The sequence below is a fragment of the Eurosta solidaginis genome, chromosome 2 (assembly GCF_040869045.1).
Source record: "Eurosta solidaginis isolate ZX-2024a chromosome 2, ASM4086904v1, whole genome shotgun sequence".
NCBI lineage: Eukaryota > Metazoa > Arthropoda > Insecta > Diptera > Tephritidae > Eurosta > Eurosta solidaginis.
This window is the reverse complement of record NC_090320.1, coordinates 107,688,867-107,696,339: the sequence shown is the minus strand read 5'-3', so window position 1 is coordinate 107,696,339 and position 7,473 is coordinate 107,688,867. Positions and strand designations below refer to the sequence as shown.

At 34.5% G+C, this 7,473-nt stretch overlaps 1 pseudogene; it reads right to left on the bottom strand.

Annotated features, from left to right (window-relative positions):
- Positions 1-286: 286 nt before the first annotated feature.
- LOC137242306 (uncharacterized) lies at positions 287-1,980 on the bottom strand (annotated as a pseudogene).
- Positions 1,981-7,473: the final 5,493 nt, after the last annotated feature.

The following is a 7,473-nucleotide window of genomic DNA, read 5'->3' as shown; positions in this document are numbered from 1 at the left end:
AGTCGTGAAATATGAAAATAAACGCTTTTTGTAAACTGCAAGCGACTGATTTTTGCGTTTTCTTATGATTTTTGTTTACTGAGACGAGGCGCTACAGCGTTGTACGTAATACGCTGTACATATATTTGTACATACATGCATTTCCATTTCAAGTATATTAAAAAAGAGATATTTCTGCATAAATATGTACATGTGTTATATTTTATTTTGAAACATTTTAAATTTAATTTCATGTAATTGTCTTTAATTGAAATATAAATAAATAAATAATAAAGTAAAACAATAGTTAAAAATCTTCATGGTCAAAAAGGGGTAAATTTTCTATGGCTGTGTCAAGAAAACTTGGGTTAAGTTTTACTAATAAAATATCTTCCAGTGAATAAAGAATTAAAATTTAAACTCCTTATAGTCGTTTATATATACATATATATATATATATGTTTGCTTTATTTGGCAAAACAATTGTTTCGACACTCGCGACGTGTCATCATCAGTTGCTAGTTATCTTCCAGTGTCTCTTCACTGAGTTGATTGCGGTAGTCAGTAAGCACCAGCCTCAGTGTTGAAAATGCTCGTTCAATGGTGACCTGGAACAAATGAAAATATTTACAGCTTTCGTCATTATTTATGATTATATGGTTATCTAGGCACATGCTAGTATTATTTTGTGAATACTAAATAATAACAAACGAAAATAAAGTTGATCGCTTATTCAGCGGTATATACTTATGAAATAAATATGAGTTCGTTCCATATTTTTTAATGAATGAATGAATGGTAACATAAATCTAATGGTTTAAAACTCTTGCAATACTAGAACAGCTTTATTTAAAATCTTATTGTAGAATGAAATCGTTATATTTACCTGAGTTAGTGGCACTGCAAAACAAACATTGCTTATAGCGATCAACTCTGGATCGGAATACTGTTTTCCCTTCCAAAACTTCAACACATCATCAATTCTTTGAACGGGGAGTTTAAAATTTTCAATTTTAGTATTAGCGTCGAGAGGCCCCATTAGTTCGTCTTCCTCATCAATATAATTGTCAGCCTGTACCCAAATAGAAGTTGGTTGTGAGCATAGCGATTCAATTGAGCTGATTTCATAAATTCTATCCCAAACTGTTTTCAAGTGAGAAATAGCTTCGTTTTTCTGTCGAGGGGTTAAAGAATGGTGGAATCGAGGGTCCAAAAACAAGCACGAAACTAAGAATTTATTATCAAATAAAATTTTGTTTCTTTTTTCAATCGACTGCAATATCATGCTTCCAATTGTTCTTACAAGCTCCCGACTTGAGTCGTTAACAAGATTTTCAGTTTTAATTTTTAGTTTCAGTCACTGTGCATAAAAATTAGCATAGTGTAGTTGCTCTTCTTTAAATATTTTTATTGTTTTTTGTAAGGGATGAAAAGCTATGCAGTAACACTCAATAAAATCCCAAAACGATACATCAACTTCGAAAGTTTCATCTTCAGAAACATTTTTGATTGAGTGAATCTTTGTAAGCATATGTTTGGCTGCTAATAAATCCCCATCTAGTGGGGCAATCAAGTTGGGGCATTTTAAATACATATATTTCACGAAACCCATTTGACATTTTCCTTACATATTTTGTGAGGTTACGGCAATTCCAAAGGTGTTTAGCTACGTCGGAGTATTTGGTAACATCAAGAGCCACTAGCTGTGTTATGTGTGCTGCACAGCGACAAACTTGTATATTCCCTATTAAAATATTTGGTACCCTTTCCACAAGTTCATTTTTTTATATATTCATCATTTGTATATAACTCATCGTTTTCTTCTTCGTCATCTTCATACACGAAAGATAAAATATTTGTGGCCTTCAGCATATTTACACCGTTATCAGATGTTATCGAGACTATTTGATTCAATTTAATGTCATACCGGTTGAGCACATTTAAAACTTCAACTGCGAGATTTTTGGATGTGCTAGATCCAGCTCCTTTTAATTCTATCATTCCCAAAATAATAGATTTTATTTGACCGGCACTAATAAGTTGAGCAATTATACCAAATATGTTTCTGGATAGTCGTGTAGCGCTGTCTATTTTCAAGGATAACAACTGACCTTTAACTTCATTGGCGATTTCCAATTTAATTTTATTAGCAATAGTATGTTATGTTTTTTTGCAGTATGATGCATTCAAAGTCATTTTTTTCCGTCCACAGCAGCAAGACCATCACATATAGGATCAATGAAATTTCGAAGATTTGGTGAATTTAAAATGTTAAATGGAATACAGTCATCAGTTACCAATCCTATATATGACCTCATTAACTGTTTTTTATTGACTTCAATTTTAATTTTCTTTTTGCGTATGGTTTTAACTAAATTTTTGACGACTCCACTTCACTTTCGTTTAAATAAATTTTGTGCAAATTAATTGAGTGCGCTTTTAAATTACACACAATTTTATTTGTAAGCTTCTTTTGGCATTTTGTACAAATAGCTAAACCCGTGTCTGTATTATTTTCGAAATACATTCAAATATTACTTCTAGTTGTCATCGCGAAATGAATAGCTTACCGCACCAAATCATACTAAATTTTTTACATCTTTACTAAATCTTTAGCAGCAATATTGACCACCAAACAAAAAAAGACACCGTTATAAATACTGAGAACTAACGCAAAAGCTAACTCCTACCAATGTTGCGATGTACATAAGTATGCAGAAATATCTCATACATTCTATTTTTTTTAATATACTTGAAATGGAAATGCATGTATGTACATACGTATGTACAGCATATTACGTACAACGCTGTAGCGCCACGTCTCAGTAAACAAAAATCATAAGAAAGCGCAAAAATCAGTCGCTTGCAGTTTGCAAAAAGCGTTGATTTTCATATTTCACGACTGCTGCTTTTTGCGACTGTTGATTTTTGCGACTGTTAAAATCAACACTTTTTATTTTACAGCGACTGTGGCCACTGAGGAAAGCCGCAGTAATATCAATAATTAAATATACGAAGGCGCGACTGTTTACGGCATTTCATTTCTTTCGCTTTTCGTTTTTTGCTTGTGCTAGAACTGAGACTGTTGTCTTTTCTCAAAAGCGCAAGCACTAGCAAGTGTTCGTATTTATAAGTCGAAGAACAGTAAAGTATATGAAAAGCGATATTTTGGTGACTTTTACTATTCCGACTGCAGTTTTTTTAAACACTAATAAAAAGCATATTTTCTTGAATAGAAACGTTTTACGCTTTTTCCGTATAGTGTATTGAATACTTTCTGAAGGTCGAAGCTGGCGCAGATATACGTCCCATTCTCTTTGCTTTTTCTTTGGTCCTCTAAGAAAATTTCTTTTGATTTATTTCTGTCACGTATGTGCATTTTATGTTCCTCAGTTTGTTGTAAAAGGTTTTGTGCTTATTTGTCCGAATTCTTATACTTTTCACAAATAATGCATTTGTCCTTCTTTGGCAAATGGAAGCCTATATGGTATTCATTTTTGAAGAGGGTCTTTTTTTGGTCAGACAAGACGTATTTGAAGAGTTATGTTTTTTTCTAACACATATTAACGTGTTTTGGGAAATATTAAGTGTTTTCAGTAAAAACTGCTGACAAACTTTAAAACGCTTTTCATTATAGGTAATGAAATATGCATAGGTCCACTGTTTTTTAAGGCTATCTGATGTTCTCCTTTGAACGCATTTCCGGGTCATGCACGATAGAAGCCAATCTCTTTGTCGTATCTTATTGCCTAAGCCCCAAAAGTGTTCATATAGCACCAACCGATCTCGCTCACTAAGCTTATCACAACACTTGTTTCCACATTTTTTACCTACGCAGGGATTTGGTCTAACTTCATACAGCTTTCGTTTTTTACCCCGAAGTTTTCGTTTCTTCTTGTACCCTCTTGTTCCAACGCATATCTCGTATTCTAATTCCCCAGAATATGTCTTTTCAGACTCAGTATCGCTATATGGGACCAGTGAGTTATTGTTGATCGTTCATTGGTATAAAATATAATAAAATATAATGCAATACTCACTCGTGGAGTACGAACGTGTTTTTTCTTTGCTCCGCATTATGGTGAATTTTATCATAATAAACCGTCTTAAATCGCGTAATTTTATGACCATTTGTTGTGCAATTACATATTGACTTTTTGTTTATAAACTTTATTGGCGCTAACCGCTGTCAAGTTAATTAAATATTATATATATATATATTTAAAAATGCCTTGTTTGTGCAAACAAAAAGTTGATCGCAGATTCAGTGAGCAAAGTGCAAAGAAATTTTTCACTTGCATTGTGTTGGTTTTGTACAAGCCAGTGTGGACTATTTGCTCACGGCAGATAAATTTTTTTGTGTGGGAAGTGCATGGCAGAGCGTCGGTCATCTCTTCGCCCGCCTGTATCTCGCGTTGCATCGTGTGAGCGACCACTTGAAAGTTCTTCATTGAACACAAACAATATAAATAATGTGAAAACCACTGTGGACAATGAACTCGATGGTTTGCATACAGAAGATGCTAATGTGCATTCCTCTTTACGCTTCTTTCGTGATGACAACAAAAAGTTATCACTAAAGTTTGATGCTTTATGTGCCGAATTTAAATTATTGGGGCGTATTCATAGTCTTGAGTTAGAGTATGCTTCACTTGGTGCGGCACTAAAAAGATAGAGTACATTTCATTTCTAAGTATATCATAGTCAGTTTAGTGGCATGCTGTAACGAGAGTGTACTTTAGGCAAAATTCCATTACATAAAAAAAATCTATTACGCAATGTTGTCAAATCACTCGTCTGGACGTTTGCTTGTTGTTATTCATTTCTTGCGCCTGATTGTTAAAAATGCAAAAAGTAAGCAACTTGTTAATAAAAACATGTATTTTAACCTCGTTAATTAATTAAAATTTGTATTTATTACTATAGAACAATAAAAGAGAACAAAACTGGAGTAACCGCGAGAAAGACTGCTTGCGGGAACTAATAACCTGTCACATAGATGTTATAGAAAATTTACGAAATTTAATAAAAATTGCACTGCTATTTTTCTGTTCGCTACTTTATATGTTTATATACTCATATCTGCTTGGATGATTCCATTTAAGTATTTTGTAGTAATTAGTTTTATTATTCATTTTATACACAAATCCAGATACAAATACAATAAGAAGTGGTTAGCACCAAATGATAGAACGGTGTTAACATGTTATATATTTGAAATATTTAGATTGAATTACGTTTGTTATTCATATTAGAGAGATGGTTACGAGGACTTGATTCTGACTTTCACTTCGTCATCAGCTTGTTTTTCAAATGCAGGTACTTGAGTTCGAAGCTCGCCATCCGATGAAGAAGTGAAATTCAGAAACATCTAGGGCATGATCGCCAAATTGTATTAAATAATGAGCTTTGCTCGCAAAATGAATTATGTTTTTTAGTATTTAAAGAAACCTTGTACCCTAAAACAAATGGATCAAATCGTTCTTTATATATTTTTGGCTTTCCCATTAATCGCGAATCGTCAATAATTTCAAAATCTTTTTCGATTTCCCCAAAGTAAGACATTTTCACCCTTCTTGAATCAAAAATCCAGCATAAATTACCGAATACACACGTAAATTCATATTTCATTTCATTTGACAGATTTTAGTAATAGCTTTAGTGACAGCTTTTCGCCTCTCTAACTTTAGCGATGGCTCTAACCGTTGAATCCGGCTTTTTTGCGACTATGATAAAGATAAAGTGTACTTTTTATTGAAATATGCTCTAACTTGTTTAGCGCATACTTTAACTTGACTATGAATATGCCCCATTGTCTACAAACTTACAAGACAGAGATGCTATTATAACTTCTCTTAAGTCGGAAATAGTAGATTTGAGAAAGGCTGTTGTCGATTTGCTTAAGCTGGTTTCGGACAATGCTCTTAATGTAAACAAACAAAAAGAGTTGTCTGATAATGTTAACCCTCCTGCTTGCTCTTTGGATATGCGGGATGCTGTCGCTGCTGCTGCCGGTGATGTTGCTGGCGTACCAAAATCAATTACTGTTGATACGTCTATTAATAGCATGAGCGTGTTGACAAATAACTCTCTCACTGAGTCTTTGCTAAAAGGTAATGTGACTGATCATAATAATGTCAGAGACATACATTTGCCGAATAATAATACCCAGCCGTGTATTTTAAAGGGTGCAGATACTAAACTTGGGATGAACCGTATTAACTTTACTCCGACTGTGAAGGGTAGTAAGAAAAATGAAACTAAACCAATGCTTCCGCTGCTTCGGTGCCACTTTCTACTGCCTCTATGTCTATCAATACTACTACCTCTTGTAATACTTGTGCCACTGGTACTAATACTTCAATACTACAATGAGTTTACGCTAATGACCCATCAACTGCAAATGTTGGACTGCTGGATGCTCATACTGTGAGTAACACGCAGAATAAATGATAATGTTCCTGGACCTTTATCGGTAGGGAGGAGTGCCAAGAAGAATCTAAGTAAGCCACTAGTTCTTGGCGTAAATACCAACTCGGAACTGTGTGTAGCTTCGAGTATGAAGTGGCTGCACGTCTCATCGTTCTTGCCCAAAGTGACCGAGGATGATATTTTAAGCTATGTCACGGAACATACTGGCATTGGTAAACCTTATTTGAAATAGGACAAGCTCGTAAAAAACTAGGCGTATCGGAATCTTATTACTATAAAGTTATTGATGCGAACATCAGGCCTGTTAATCCAATTCTCCGGCCGTTCCGTTTTTTTCCAAGGGGCGGTGCAACTCAACAAGTGGTGTAGCAACATCCCTGAATGTCAAACCGAACGCTTTGCCGTTTAGTATATATTATGAAAATGCTTCTGGGCTTAGAACCAAGTTAAAAGAGTATATGAACTTAGTTCACTTTTGTGTTATGATGTTTACGTTTTCGTGGAAACCTGGCTAATTAAAATGTCTATGACAACGAATATTTTGATCTCGAAATGTACAACGTATATAGAAAAGATCGAGATACGTTAAAAACTGGCCTGTCCCGAGGAGGTGGTACTTTAATTGCTGTTCGGCGTAAATATCACTCATCATCTATTTCGCTGCAGAATGAGGGCACGCAATTGGATCAACTGTGTGTATATGTCAATGGGTCATCGACACTCTTTATATGTTTATCTTACATTCCGCCTGGTAGTTTAGACAGTTTGTATAAAGCACATACTGATAATCATATAGACTTTGTTTCTAAGAAATCAGAGTGTAATTTTCGTATTTTAGGTGATTTCAATATAGGAGATGTGAGCTGGGCGCCAGTGGGCGAGAGTTTAACTTTGTACCCCAGCAATGCAACTAGCTTTTCCGAAACGTATGTTGTTGACAACATACCCCGGCTTGCATCATGTTCCTCTTGTCCTGAAACTGGAGTTTTACGAATTTAGAAATGTCGACTTAGATTTGCTACCGGATAATTACTGTTTCAAAAATTGCAACTTTAATGCCAT